Here is a 16,196-nt window from a genome sequence, read left to right as displayed (position 1 = left end):
TTATTGAAATGAGGGCATTTGTTTTTTTCAGGAGAAGTTACCAAAAAATGCATTACCCCAGAGTCGTTTCATCATATTGTTTGTAGTTTGGTAAGTAGCACAGTTTTCAACTAGTTCATAATGGATGTTTAAATTTGCATCTAGATGTTACTCATATTTTGGATATTTAATAAAGCAAACAAGTATTCATCTTCCTGAAATTTTCTGTATTAAAAATAAGGGATTTTTTAATTTCAGTGGCTGATTAAAACTTTTCACTTTATATCCTCTGTGGTTTACACTGTCTGATATTAATTAGCAAGCATTCATTAAAAAAGAGTGTATAGTATATCTCAGTGAAAAATCAGTACCATTAGTAACACCAAATTCTCATTCCCCAGAAGCAAAATATATATATATATATATATATATATATATATATATACTTTTTCTTTGGTCTCTCTCTTGGCCCTGTCACAATATCTTGAATATTTTGAATATTTTGCTTTAAATAACATTCCTACCATGGTATTCTGTACAATTACAGTAAAAGCTCTATTCTTATTAAAAAAATCAGCTTTGTAGCAGTGTTTAATTTACTGGAAAAAAAAGACTATTTAAGCAATGAGAAATCTCCTTTAAACAAAAAAAAAAATCAGTTGAAGAAAAGATATAAACATCTTAAATCTTTACAGTGAAAAGGTGAGACAAGGAGAGTCAGAGGAAGAAGGATAAAAGAATGGGCAAGGGAAGAAACAACAGGAAATCAGAACATAATTATTATGAGATATACAATGTTGGGGACATTTTCAAAGAACTTTTATTCCATGTTATAGTTCAAACTTAGCATATAAATAGCAAGTTCCAAAAATGGAACTTTAAACTATTTTCTCAATTATTGGTTTGGAGTTTGGAAGGGATGCAGTTCCGAGATTGTTCCTACTGACTAAAACATAGAAGGGGCCAGGACAAAAGGTTTTTGGAGGCTGACTCCAAAGAATTTTTAAACTTTTTTGTCACTTTTGAAATGGATGGTTTTATTATCATTTTTATAAATAATCCACTCTTCCAGAAATATTAAAAGAATAATTAATTTCATTTTATTTTGTACATTATTATTTTCAGGATAGAAAAGTAGTGCTTATAATTTCGTGACCACAAAATAATAAATTAATTTGTATTACACTATAATGGATTGGGACCAGCTCTAGGGACTGAGCAAAGAGGGCAGGTTTTACGGGTGCCCTAAGGGAAGAGGCTCCAAAATCTTACTAATGAATACATTTCCCATGTCGGCTGGCCTTGGGACCTGAAATTCTCAGTAGAGTCATTGTCAAAATTAAGGATTCCAGAAAGCATCAATAACAATGCAAATATTTCACCAGCAGTGAAAATACTAACCTACTATCATTAATTTAAAAAATTATAAATAGCTAGCTGCCACTTCTTAAAATGCATGAATTTACTGAAAAGACATGAGAGGGAAATGCAGAAAGAATGTGTCAGGTCAGGTGTGGACTCAGGATACTAAAATAGCTTCTGAGATTGTGAAAGTGTAACAAATAAATCTGTGTTAGGTATTGTCATCTGGCACCTCTGTGGAATGTTCTACTCTCTTCCTGTTTAATCCCCCCACCTCCTAAATCACAGGGGCTGTATGGCTAAAAACTACATTTCTCAGATGCCCTTGCAACTAGTTTTCTGGATGAGATTAGCTTCCACCATTGAGATGTCCTCATTAGAGTTTAGAAAATGAAGGATGTGGGGGTCATTCTTCCTTATTTAGTGGAGCAGGTCAATAAACAGAATGCAGCAGATGTGCCACGTGCAAGAGCTTCCTTGTCTGTCTACATCATTGAAATAGATGTGGGTGAAATGCCTCTGTGAGGTTGGCAGTGGTGCAGCACTTTCCTGACCACGAGGTGGCAGTAGCACTTCTTGACCTCTAACTTCTCACTCCAGAACAATTTTGTAAGCACCTAAATTCTGGTACTGAATTCCTTTCTGCTTAAAAACACTGAGTGAAAAACAAAAAGCAAACCACTGAGTGCTTCTATTCCCTGCCATCAACACTGACAAACAAGCTCCAAGGAGTCAGGAATTAGGAATACTAAAGAACAAAGAAAGAAGGAAAATAGATGCAAAGCACCTGTAGCAATGCTAGCTAAACAAAAGAGTTGCTTCAACCAGGGAATTTATATGTGCCACTTACTAGGAAAGTAGCCAATCCCCATGAAATACAATTAGAATCCTCTGGACATAGTAAGGAGTGTAAGAGGGCAGCTACAAGTACAGGGTATTTGGGAGAGGCCGACTTCATCTTAGCTCTGGATCTGAAGTGCCCACCTAAGGGCAGTAGACTTAGATGGAACAGAGCAATAACCTGGTAGAAGGAAGGAGCAACGTGTGAGTAACTCACTCTCTCCACATGCAGCTTGTGGCTTGCCTGTATAGTTAAATATTAGAAAAGTTTGGCGCTGGATAAGATTTTTCATTTATACGTCAGCTTTGACAATTCAACATTTTATGGCACTGATTGATAGCAGTGGCAAGATTATCTTTCAAACTTATGTGTTAAGAATGTTTTTGTTAAGAAAGGGGGAAGAAAAAAAAAAAAAAAGAAAGGGGGAAGAAAACTTGGAAATAGAGGCCTAGGTCTCTTGCTACACATCTTTGGTAAGAAGTGGTAAAACCCTTATAGAAGATTCTGGGGACAAGTCTTACCAATTGTCTTTGGAGGAAATAGACTTATCCCTAGGGGAAGTAGCTAAATGGATAGACAGAGAATTCCAAGCTGCTACTGGCATCATTTACGAAAACTAAATCTCTAAAGGGCCAACTAGAAAATTGGAACAGAAAGAAATCAAACTTTTTTAAAATTACTGTAATGCCGTTTCTTCTTGTTCCTGTCGTCACCTGAGCATATATATTTATTCACAAAGTAACTTGCTTATGACCATTGATCATCGAAAAGACTACAGAAGTAGTCAAGGGCCGTGACCAGATGTCCAGGACATCCAGAGAGTAGTCTGTTTGTTGAAGAGCTAGGACACTTTATGGAAAAGTTCTGCAGAGGCTGGTGATCCCTGCTACATAGATCCTCAGATTAAATAAGGTTGTCTTTTCTTTTTTTTTTTTTTTTGTGGTACGTGGGCCTCTCACTGTTGTGGCCTCCGGACGCGCAGGCTCAGCGGCCATGGCTGACGGGCCCAGCCGCTCCGCGGCACGTGGGATCTTCCCGAACCGGGGCACGAACCCGTGTCCCCTGCATCGGCAGGTGGACTCTCAACCACTGCGCCACCAGGGAAGCCCAGATAAGGGTGTCTTATCACTAGTTCTAGATACTGATAAATGGAAGGGATTATTTGGGTTGACCACAGATGCCCAATTATCTGCAAACATTTGTGAGCAGTCTCATCAAGATGGCAAATCAACTAAATTGATGCAGTGGGTAAAGGTGAGAGTTTGCCAGACTTACTCTGAGGGCACAACTCTTATAGTCCCACTCTTTCCTTGACTAAGAAATAGAACCCTCCCTCTGAAGCACAGGAATATGTATTCTTAGGTTGTCATATGATGATCAAAAAGAGATACCCAATTTAATGCTAGTAACTGACCATGACAGAAGCTGTGAAGGGGAGTTCTCCAATCTCAAGCATCTTATGTAGCCATGCTCTTGGATACCAAGAAATTATTCAGGTGACACACCTGATTTACTAGACCTGTTATCATTCATGGTTCTAAATAATGAGAAGATCTGTGATATCCAAAAGAAAGGTGGTACTATATAGGTGGAGGGAATTACAAAAGAATAAAAAGAACAATAACCAGCTTTATTGGGTGGGCTTTTAGAAGGTCGCTGAACAGTGTAAAGAAGAAGGGGGAAATTGACAGAATCCCTACCCCAAAACTCGTAACATATTGTCATCTTTTGGGAGCTAAGAGAGCATCTTCAAAGCTAAATTTGACCCTTGCGCCTCAAAAAAAGGCCCCTTCAAATTCACGCCATATATTGCAGCTTGGATAAATTCAGATTTGCCTATTTCAGGATCAAATAAGGTATAGCAATGTCTGCCTGTTACCAGGTTTTAACTGGACATAGTTAGTATTGCTTGAGTCCTTCTTGGTAATAAATAATAAGCAACAACAATTACCTTTTTGGTAGTAAATATTAAGATGGTAGCAAGAGATCACTACTTTAAATAAGAAAATGGTTGAAACTAGAGTATTGATTCCTATTAACTCTTTTTTTAAACAGCCATATCTAACTTAATAAATAAGACAGTCTGTTCATGGGACCAACATGGAGACAGACAGACTAACAGGGATTAAATAAAGAATTCCCCTTTGGATGAGATCATGAGAAGAAAGAAGTTAAAAGATTTACACATGCTGTGTCCCAGGCATTACGCATCAAATGCTTTTTCTGCATGTATTAAGATGATCGTATGATTTTTATCTTTTCTTTTATTAATGTAGTGGTTGTTGAACCATCCTTGCATCCAAGGGATGAATATCACTTATCATGGTGTACGTATCTTAATTTATTGTCGAATTCAGTTTGCTAACGTTTTGTTGAGAATTTTTGCATCTGTGTTCATCAAGGACATTAGCCTACAGCTTTTGTTTCTGGTAGTGTTCTTATCTGGTTTTGGTATCAGGCTAATGCAGGCCTCAAGAAATGAATTTGAAAGTGGTCCCTCTTCTTCAATTTTTTTGGAAGAGTTTGAGAAGGACTGGTGTTAATTTTTCTTTAAATGTTGGGTAGACTTGACCAGTGAAGCCACCTGGTCCTGGGATAGAAAAAATTTAATGTAATTAGCAAGTGGATCTTAGTAGCCCAGGGAGAAGATTGTAATGTACGCTAGCGGTGCTATTGGTACCCTGCCCAAATACCCCTTAAGGTGAGGAGTACACATTCCCTAGCTTATGTGAGTGTTAGCAAATATCAACTCACACCTGCTCCCCTATCTGGAGAATTTCCCTCAGCCAAATGGAAGCCAGTTTGACTGGGAGGCTACAGGCCAGCCCCATCCATCTCCCTGAGGCAGAACTTGGCCAAAGACTTTCAATCGACTGCTCTGCCTGCCTCTAGCTGGACTATATCTATAGTACCTTTCCCTAAAAACTTCACAGTGATATCACACTAGGCACTCTCCAGACCCAATTCTTTTCCCCCCACCATATCCTGCTTCCCTCACTTTCTCCTGAGAGCGTTCCCACAATAAACACATGTGTAAAAATCCCTATATCAAGCTTTGCTTCTAGGCAACCTGACCTGTAAGGCTTGGGAACAAAATTAACATAATAGGAATCTGAGCAAACGAGGAACCACAGGAGTAGAGTGAAGGCAGGCACACGGAAGGCAAATTTTCTCTACTCAACCATGTAACATGGGTTTACACGAAAGAGAGTCAGTGCCGCTGGACATATATACAACAAAAGTATTCAAAAATTACTGAAGAAATGAGTGAATTATAAACACAGAAGCAAACTACTATAAAAGTAACACAGGCAGGTGGAGCGCCCGGGGGCCCCAGGCGTCGTGGAGAAGGAAGGCAGCCCCGCCCCGGCAGCCGACCTGGCCTGCGGCCCTGAGCACCCAGGCCCCGGGCCCGGCCTCCACCTCCGTAGCCCGGCCGCTGGTGCCTAAGACCACAGAAGGCGCTGCTGCTGGAGCTCGAGGGACTGCAAGGGAAGCCGGTGGAGGGCTTCCGGGTGACCCTGCTGGACGGGGGCGACCTGTACAACTGGGAGGTGGCCATCTCCGGGCCTCCCAACACCTACGACGAAGGCGGCTACTTCCAGGCGCGCCTCAAGAGCCCCATCGACTTTCTTACTCCCTGCCGGCCTTTCGGTTCCTGACCAAGATATGGCACCCCAACAACTAGAGACTGGTCCGTCACTCAGTTTGTGACCCCCCCCCCCCCCCCGAGCGGTGAGCTGCCCTCGGCGCGGTGGGACCCCACCCAGAACGTCAGGACCACCCTCCTCAGCGCCACCTCCCTCCTCCACCAACGCAGCGCCTCACCTGTCAACTTGGACTCCTACGGGATGCGCAGGAAGCAGGAAGCGGGAAGCGAGCGAAGGCAGGACCGGCAGTGCGCGGACGTCACTCGCAAGCAGGTCCTGGGAACCGAGGCGGAGGCGGAGCGGCGCGGCGTGCAGGCCTAGTCCTGCGACTGGCCGAGTCCTGCATGACGACCGAGGCCCCGGCGCCCACCAGGGCTCAGAGCTCTTGCACAGAACGACGACTACGAGGGAGTACGGCGAGGCCGAGGCCGAGGCCGAGGCCGACGCCGACGCCGACGCCGACGCCGACGCCGACAGCTGCTTCCGGCACGACGAGGACGACCCGGGCAACGAGGGGTCCTGACACGACGTTCCCCACGTATAGACTTACAAATTTTACCTCAAAAAAAAAAAAAAGGTAATATAAATATCTTAGTCATATTAAATAATTTATGCCTCAATGCTGTTGTAAAATCTTAGAGCAATCTCTTATGGCCTTCAACTACTGCTTAGCGATTATCACAGTTTCTGTGAGTCGTTGGTTTAAAACCTCTGGATTAAACCCATGCAAGGCTCCGCTCTCACATATATATTCCCTATAAAAGGATATACCCCTCAGTTCTTTCGCACACATCCTCAAGAAACTACGTGTATTTAATAGTTTTTTTTTTAATTAATTAATTTACTTTCTGGCTGTGTTGGGTCCTTGTTTCTGTGTGAGGGCTTTCTCTAGTTGCGGCGAGCGGGGGCCTCTCACTATCGCGGCCTCTCTTGTTGCGGACCACAGGCTCCAGACGCGCAGGCTCAGTAGTTGTGGCTCACGGGCTTAGTTGCTCCGCGGCATGTGGGATCTTCCCAGCCCAGGGCTCGAACCCGTGTCCCCTGCATTGGCAGACAGATTCTCAACCACTGCACCACCAGGGAAGCCCGCTACGTGTATTTAGAAATCGTTTACAGACTGGTTTTCATGCATATATTTTTTTTCTTTTTGTGGTACACGGGCCTCTCACTGCTGTGGCCTCTCCCGTTGAGGAGCACAGGCTCCGGACGCACAGGCTCAGCGGCCATGGCTCACGGGCCCAGCCGCTCTGCGGCATGTGGGATCTTCCCCGACCGGGGCACGAACCCGTGTCCCCTGCATTGGCAGGCGGACTCTCAACCACTGCGCCACCAGGGAAGCCCCATGCATCTATTTTTTGAACTATGAATTTTACAATTGATTTTCGGAAGTTGTGATGGTTAACTTTACGTGTCAACTTGGCTGGGCTATAGTACCCAGTTATTCAGTTAAAAACTGAATTAGGTGTTGCTGTGAAGACATTTTGTAAATGTGGGTAAGATCTGCAATTAGTTAACTTTAAATAAAGAAGATTATCCTCAATAATCTGGGTGGGCCTGAGCCAATCAGTTGAAAGACCATAAGAGCAAAACTGGAATTTCCCTGAGGAAGAAGAAATTGTCACGAGACTGTAGTTTCCAGCCTGTGAGCTGGCCTTACAGATTTCGAACTTTCCAGCCCCTGCAATCATATGAGCCATATGCTTGAAATAAATCTCTATGTGTATATGTGTGTGTGTGTGTGTGTGTGTGTGTGTGTGTGTGTGTGTTGGTTCTACTTCTACTTGTTTTGTATTATTGGTTCTATTTCTTGGAGCAAACTGATACAGAAGTTAATTTTTTATATAATAATATATGGTCTAGAAGCAACTAACATAATAATAGCCTCTCTCATTAGTTCAGTGCCTTGAGAACTGATTTATAGAACACATCTGCAAATGCTTGTCTGCCAATCATCAATTAGTCCAGAAGACAGCAGAGAATCTAATCTTCGTTTTTAGGTAAGTGGTTCAAATATGTTGTCCTGCTCATATATCATTGACTGTATAAAATCTGGAACATTGTCTCTGGTTCTCCTGTTTTTAGTACTTATCTCTAGATTTGTCTGTTCCTCCGGAAGCTATTGATAATTACAATCTACATTTTGAATCAGTTGTTTTAACTCCATACTGCAAGTCACATATCCACCTTGCAGACACAAGACTTACCTACTGGCCACAGCCCAATATTTATCCCATGACACAGCCTGATAACTCCACTAGATCTGGCGTTTTCTGATCGACCCCATCTAACAGCCTTCCATGCCTTGATCTTATACTATGTCACAATTAATTAGTTACATATTGAATAAAATGCTGATACTGTCAACTAACTCTTATTCAACATGGATTTATGGTGTTTATGTATCATAGTATTGTATAAATAAAAAGGCCTGTTTGAGAGTCTTTAAATGAGGTATTCTAAGTTTATCAATTTTACAATTATTATAATGAAGTAAAATATACATAATGATAACACTGCCATTTAGTGTTTTAATTTAATAGATTAAGTTTAGTTTCAGAAAGCCCTCAATTTAAAGTATGTTAGAGATACCACTGTTAACAGCATTGATTTTAGGATTGTAGGTGTGTGTGCCATTTGATAGACTGTCAGTTGTTGGATAATTTGCTATGTTATTGTAACCCAATTAAAATAATGAATCATTAGATTCTGTAGCCAAGATACAGGACTAGAGAATGAACACTCCAGAGTCCTGGCTTCATTCCCAGCTCAGTCAATATCTATTACAAACAAATAATCTCACCTGCCTATTTCATTTTCTCCATCTACAAATCACAAATGCTTAGAGTTACCAAGTTAAGCCTTCACAGCAAGTTGTAAAGATTAATAAGTTAATGGTTGTAAAGCTGTAAATCCTCAATCATAAATTATTATGCAAGGGTTCTGATTATGTAGTTACTGTGTAGGTAAACGACATAAAATCATATTTAATCTTGAAATAACTGAGCAGATAGAACTGCTGATATAATACACACAGGCAATGGCTAGCTTTTTATTTGCATATTTCCAAGATATATTTGAAAGACATAAAAAGGCAATGATTTGCATATGCTAGCACAAAGGTGGAACTGAGAGTAAGTTCATCATTTGAAAGTTTGAGGTCATTGTCTGATGTAAGAAAGTTGTTCTCTGACATAAGTCAAAATCAAATACAGAATTTAGCAGTTGGCTACAGGAGTAATGCTTTAAACTGTCTACCCATGGTCCCATAACAATTTTACTTCTCTGAGAAAAATGTATCCTCAGTTCTGTGAAAAATATTTATGATATAGAAGACTGACTGTGAGGAAATACACCAAAAATGGCAGTGAAATTATCAAGTTTTTATTTTCTTTTTTAATCAATTTAGATTTTTCTCAATTTTATTTTTCAGTCTTCATTTCCTTAACATCTTGAGGAAAAGTCATCAATTTGTGATGTGCACAAGTTAATCAAAACTTCTGCTTTATTTTTATGATGCCATTTTGACAATCAGTTTATCTATTTTCATTTGTAATGATGTCTTTAGCACTTTATTCACTTAAAACTTTTAAATACCTCTGGCTTCTGTGCTTCAAGAAGCATGAGAATTTTCGAAAATCATCTAAAGTAAAATTGAATGTAAAAATGAGCTATTTTTAGTCTATGACATCTTGCTCCTCTGTTCTCTAACAACTTATAAAATAAATTATTCCAGAAATGTGTATTGACCTCCTACTATATTCCAGTTGCTGTATATCAAAACTAAATTCTCTAGATTTTTGGTTGACTTTGATTTAAAATATATTTGAGAATTTATTGTGGTATTCTTTGTAATTTGTTCTAATATCTTTATCTGCAATGGCAGTTACTTAGATTGGCTTTCTCAGCCTTTATTTCAGCCATCTTCTATTTGAAGAGGTTGGCAAGCTAAAAGTTATATTTCCCAGACTTTCGTGTAACTCAATTACTACTAAATAGATGCACTTCCACAAAAACTGGAAAGTGCAAATGAGACGGAGGTAATCCTGTGATTTCTGGCTCTCATGACCTGTTAGGAAGGCCATGCTTTCCCTTATTCCATTGTTCGTTTTCAAGAAACAGTAGCAGTAGCAGTGACTTGACCTAACCCTCTAATCTGTAGTTTCCAGGTTCAGGTGTTGTCTATTCTCTAATTCCCTTGTGTCTAGAGACTGTTGTGAGGGTGACCACAACTTCAGACCTAGACTGGTACAACTGATGGTGACATCAAACATGGTAGCTCCCTAGTGGGTCAGTTTTATATTCTTGGAGCCATTCCAAGAGCCCCAGCCTAGGAACTGCTGGTTTACCCCATCCAACAATTTTGCAAGCACTTAAATTTCTGTATTTTATAATAATACATCATGTTTAAATATCTAGAGTGGTTCAACATTAAGCCCTGCCTGATTATTTTCTTTAGCTGTTGTACCAATAATACTCACTGAAATATATAATAACAGAATTATAAACAAAACAAAACAAAAACACTTTTAAAAAATTTCCTCTCCCTCTTCATGGGTAAAGATCTTTACTTATTAAAATGTTTACTTAAGGTTTACTTAAGGTATATATAAAATGTTTACTTAAGTATATTTACTTAAGGTATATCTAATTTTAAATAGATAGAAAGGTAGATAGATAAATAGAACACAGTCTCCTGTAGCACGAATATAACAATCCTAAAAACACCAAGCTTCATGCAAGCAGTTTCATAATTCAAAATTCTGCCCTATGATATGTCAGTGTTCAGTCCCATTGAAAAAATCTGGACTTTCTCTGGTCTGGTTGCTGAATTGTCTACTAAGATATTTTAGCATCAGCAAATGCCTATTAAAAATGTCTTACATTAATATGGTCCATTCATCATAGTAAAACAGTGCTGATACATTACCATCAACTAAACCCTATCCTTTATTCAGAGTTCTTCAGCTTTTCCCTAATTTCCTTTTTCTGTTTTAGGTTTCCATCCAGGATTCCACGTTGCATTTAGTCATCATGTCTCTTTTTGCTTTTCTTGGTTGTGAAAGTTTATCGGACTTTGATTTTAATGAACTTGATAGTTTTAAAGGTTACTGGTCAGGTATATTGTATAATGTCCTTCACGTGATGTCTGTATAATGTTTTTCTCATGGTTAGACTGGGATTATGGGTTTTTGGGGAGGAAGATCACAGAGGTAAAGTGCCATTATCATCACAGAGTATCAACATGACTTCTCACTGTTGATGTTAACCTAGATCATGTGGCTGATAATATTTGTCAGGTTTCTCCACTACTAAGTTACTTTTTCTTTCTCCCTTTAGAAGTAAGTCAGTATGCACAGTCCAGATCTTAAGGAGTGGACAGTTGTGCTAAGTACAGTAAGTCTACACAAATTAATTGGAATTCTTCTGTAGGGGTAGATGTGTCTATTCTCCCTCATTTTATTAATTCATTTATTTATATCATTATGGATATTTATTTCATACTTTGGGTTATAATCTAATACTTTATTTATTTTGTTGCTAACAATTTTTCAGCTGTGGCCATTGGGAGCTCCTTCAGTTGGCTCCTGTGTCTTTTAGACATATCCCCATTAATGTAGCTTTTTTTCCCCAAGTACTTCCTTACTTTCTGACACCAGTAGATGCCCCAGGTGCATCTTTTATGTTTCCTGCACCAGTCCTAGAACCAGTTACCTCTCCAAGGAGTCATAATTTCTTCAACTGGAGCATGGTATTAGAATCCAAAATCTGGGCACTGGGTTTTCTTATTGCTTGTTAGGGTGTTGTTGCTTCTAGGCCCTTTCAGATGAAACATATGTACGTATACTAACCTGTGTATATACACATGTATATATATGTTTATATAGATAACCATCTCTATCTATATTAAGCTAAGCATGACTTTATACTGATACCTCTAACCCAAATCCATTATCAAATGGCTAATTTTAGCCTCCTCACTTGCTTATCTGTAACCTCCCAACCCAATACTGAGAAACTTGGCTTCCACTATCTGCCACCCATTTACTTAATTGTTCAATTCCAGCATATGCAAATAATTATTTCAGAATTGTTAGCTCATACCCACCACAGGAAACAAATTTATCCAGTAGTGTACAGTTACATCACAGTTCATTTTGCCTTTAGTCATGAAGTCTCCGCTTATTTCCAAAGTTGCTTAAGTCAACCCCTTATTCTCCCACCCTCTTCAGTGAAATTGGTTTATTCATTTGTGATACCGTTACATTATTTTTGTCACATTCTGCATTACATCCAGAGATCCTCCAACCTCCTAAATGATTTTTTTAATTTGATACATAAAGTTTGCTCTTTATGTTGTAAAATTCTATGTATTTTAATACTATGGTCTTATATGTTGTATTCACCATTACAGTGTCATGCTGAATAATTTTTCACCTAAAAATACTCTGGGCATTACCTGCTGATGTCATCCTATCCTCTGCCAAACCTCTAACATCCAGTTGTCTCTTTACGATCTCTGTATTTTTTACCTTTTCCAGAATATCATATAATTGGGATTATACCGTGTGTAGCTTTTTTAGAGTGGCTTCATTCATATCACAATTAGATACTCTTTTTTGCAGTAGATGTCTAGTTATTCCAGTACCATTTGTTGAAAGACTGTCCTTTCTCCATTGAATTACCTTTGCTCCTTTGTCAAAGATCCGTTGGCTATCTCTACATGGTTCTATTTCTGAACTCTATTTTTATTTCTTTTCATATCAATTATACTTTTTTAAAAAAAGTTTATAGTGGTTGTTCTAGAGTTTACAATATACATGTTTAACTAATCTAATTCTACCTTCGAAGAACTCTATACCAGAGGGTTCTCAATTGCAGAGTATACTTAATGGCTCCCTTTCATCCTGTATGATATTGTTTTCTTTCATTTCACTTATCAATCTGTCTTTATCACAAAGTAAGTTGCTACTGTTTTTAGCAACTACTATTTAAGCAGTTATCTTTAGATCAATTAATAGTAAGAAATATAAATATATTTTTTTGATTTATTTCTTCTCCTATATTATTTTCTTTCTGCTTGAAAATCTTTAACATTTTGTACAGGACAGATCTGCTGGTGATGAGTTACTTCAGTTTTTGTTTGTGTGAGAAAGACTGTTTCTTCACAGTTTTGAAGGATAAGTTCACTGGATATGAAATTCCAGGTTGGTGAATTTTTTTCTCTCAGCATTTTAAATATTCCACTGTGCTTTATTCTTGTTTAAACAGTTTCTGATACGAAGTCTGCTGTAATTACTATTGTTATTCCTCTATAGGTAAGATGTTTTCCTTTGGCTTTCTTCAAAAATTGCCTTTATCTTTGGGTTTCTGAAGTTTTCAGGTGATATGCATAGGCTTATATTATCTTTGAATCAGTCACATCCTGCAGTACTGGGGTTAGGACTTCAACATATACATTTGGTTGAGGACACAATTCAGCCTTTAACTTCCCTCTTGACTTTGGTTTTCCCTAAATACCACCAGAGACAGTTTGTGCCTTGCAGCTTGTTCAGCTGCAATCCACTGTTACTAGACTAGACTCTGTTGGTGGGTGGTAAGGTGTGGAGGAGGAACAGTGTTCTATAATCTTCTGATTAAGCCTCAGTCTTTTAGTGAGTCTGTGTCTCTGGTCTGTGACCATCACAAGTATTTCTTCTTATGTAGCTCCCTCCTCTTTCAATGAAACAAGAAAGCTAGAGAGGGCTGAAATGCGAGGAATACCCCACCCCGTTCCCATGGCTCCTTAAAAGGAAGGCTCCAAAAAAATCATTTCCCCCGAGAGAGCAGAACTCTGTTACAGAAAAAAACATGGGTCTATTTCACAAAGGCTATTCTTCCTCCACCTCTGCTGGAACTAAGAGGGGATATTCCTCTGACTTTCACTGTGAATAACTGGTGGGGTTTTTTGGAGTTAGAAGTCTGTGAATATATGAAGGCCCGCCCCCCCCAGCCCCACCAAGACTGGGGCTCCAGGAGTTTCTTGCTCTCACACTAATCCATACTCAGCTTCAAGCAATTTGTCAGCATTACCATTTCAGGATTTCTACATGTTTATAGCTCTAGCCACTTCTGTCCAGATAAGCAGATTCCAGCTGTGATTCTCTGGATTTGCCCTTCTCTCCAGATTTTGGGTTCGTGTCCTGTAACCTCAATCCTTTGATGGGTTTAAGAAAAGTCAATTTCAGTGTGTCTGGCTTTTTCTTGTTATAAAGACAGAACTGATGATTTCTAAACACCTTACATGTTAAAGCAGAAACCAAATCCCCTAATTAACTTTTTATTTGCAATTCAGAGGTCATTTATCAGTCTTCATCTTCCTTAATATCTCTGGGGCTTTCCTTAGATGATCATTTCCTCTTCCATTGCCAGTGTATAAACTATTCCAAGTCTGGGATAAGAAGCTTGAACCAGAATATAAATCTACTAAGCACATGTTTAGCTCAGCTGAAAATGTTTTTTTGTGACAAGACTTCCTTGACGTAGAGGTAGAGTGTTGTTGCACATTCTCGCACAAGTCCTCTGCCCTATCATGGACTGGTCACAATCAGTTTGTTGACTAGCCACTTAAAGTAGAAATTCTCAGTCTGATATACAGGCATATATTTTCTGCTACTACCTACATTATGGAAAATATGAAACATGAATTCCCAGTTTATACTTCTCTCTTGACATCTTTGTTCTCTGATTCTGACATATAGGTTACCTCCCAAGCCATATACATAGGCCTGAGAATGGTGATACTGTTCCAGTGCCAATATTCATCATTCTTTTGATATGTATCCTAGGATAATATATTTCTCAAACAACTTAATTGCCAAAATGGACATTTTTCCTGTGTCTGAATGGGAAATGCTTTATATTTTATTGATAGGACTCAATGTTATATCCTATATATTTAATATATATTGTGTAAGAGGAGTTGTATGTTTTATCAATAGTCAAAATATATGTTGAATTTAGGTCACTTAAAATTTATAAAATTGTAAGCTCATGGATTCATTAACATTTATGAAGTCTTATTAGTAAATATTAGTAGTCAATTATTCTTCTTGCCTTTATAACCTAAGAATTTTATTATTATTCTTTCAAACAGTTTCAGTATTCTAGAACATTGTTTTTATAATGCCGTTATATATTGATAAAAACAATATAAGCAACCAAGTAAGTAAAAATATTCTAACCTTCCAAACTAAAAATGTCTGATAGAGTCTGGAATATTTCCCAGAAAGAATCCATTGAATGCAGGTTACCATGGTGATTAGCAAAAATGTGGAATGAAGTTCATTTCATGATAATTGCTACATATTTGCAGCTGAAGTGCATCTTTCAGTTTCAGTCGCCAACTTTGAGACCGTAATAATAGCTCTAGAATCTGAGTTGTATATTTAAACCTGTAATATTGTGCAGGGACTTATCTAATTCTATGGAGATTCTTTTTCTGTGGTGACCAACATGGTAATTTTTAAAAGCTTATCCCTATTTATTGGGATTTCTGTGTATAGTTAATTGAGATTATGTTTGATTGATTCTTAAAAAACAGAATTTATAACATCCCCAAGTCAATTTAAAGATAAAAGGAAAGCGTTTTATTTTAAAATCCACCCCTTTAGGAAGAAAGCTGAATTTATTTTTTGAGGCAGCTGAATGCTCCTGCTTTGTAATTATTTCTGAAGAAGTTCATGGTCTAATGCCAACTTTTGTGAATTAATAATAAGTTTTGAAAAATGTTGCCAAAATCAGAAAGTTGGTGCTTTGAAAGCTATTTTAACTCTTTGGAGCAAAGTGAAAATTAAATATAAAGTGTAACAAATTGCTAAGGGATCTGTATGTGATATTGTAAGTATATAAATTAACCCAGTCAAAGATTCTTTATTATTTATTTTTAGCCGTGTTGGGTCTTCGTTTCTGTGCGAGGGCTTTCTCCAGTTGCGGCAAGCGGGGGCCACTCTTCATCGCCATGTGCGGGCCTCTCACTATCGCGGCCTCTCTTGTTGCGGAGCACAGGCTCCACACGCACAGGCTCAGTAGTTGTGGCTCACGGGCCCAGTTGCTCTGTGGCATGTGGGATCTTCTCAGACCAGGGCTCGAACCCGTGTCCCCTGCATTGGCAGGCAGATTCTTAACCACTGTGCCACCAGGGAAGCCCCAAAGATTCTTAATAATAGTTGCAGAATAGCTATGTCAGATTTACTTTGTTGTATGCTGCCATTTCAAGTCTGTGAAATGTTTTTATTTTAAAATATCTGTTTTTTCTTAATTCTTACAAAAACCCTCTGAATAAAAATAATATTAAAAAAATAATAATGTTCATTGAGGACTTACTC

General features: G+C 38.6%; 1 pseudogene; it reads left to right on the top strand.

The window, feature by feature from the left end:
• The first annotated feature begins 1,731 nt into the window (after positions 1 to 1,731).
• LOC116763286 lies at positions 1,732 to 6,355 on the top strand (annotated as a pseudogene).
• Positions 6,356 to 16,196: the final 9,841 nt, after the last annotated feature.

Source organism: Phocoena sinus, chromosome 12 (genome assembly GCF_008692025.1).
Source record: "Phocoena sinus isolate mPhoSin1 chromosome 12, mPhoSin1.pri, whole genome shotgun sequence".
In the NCBI taxonomy this organism is placed as follows: Eukaryota; Metazoa; Chordata; class Mammalia; order Artiodactyla; family Phocoenidae; genus Phocoena; species Phocoena sinus.
This window is presented reverse-complemented; position numbering and strand designations above follow the sequence as displayed.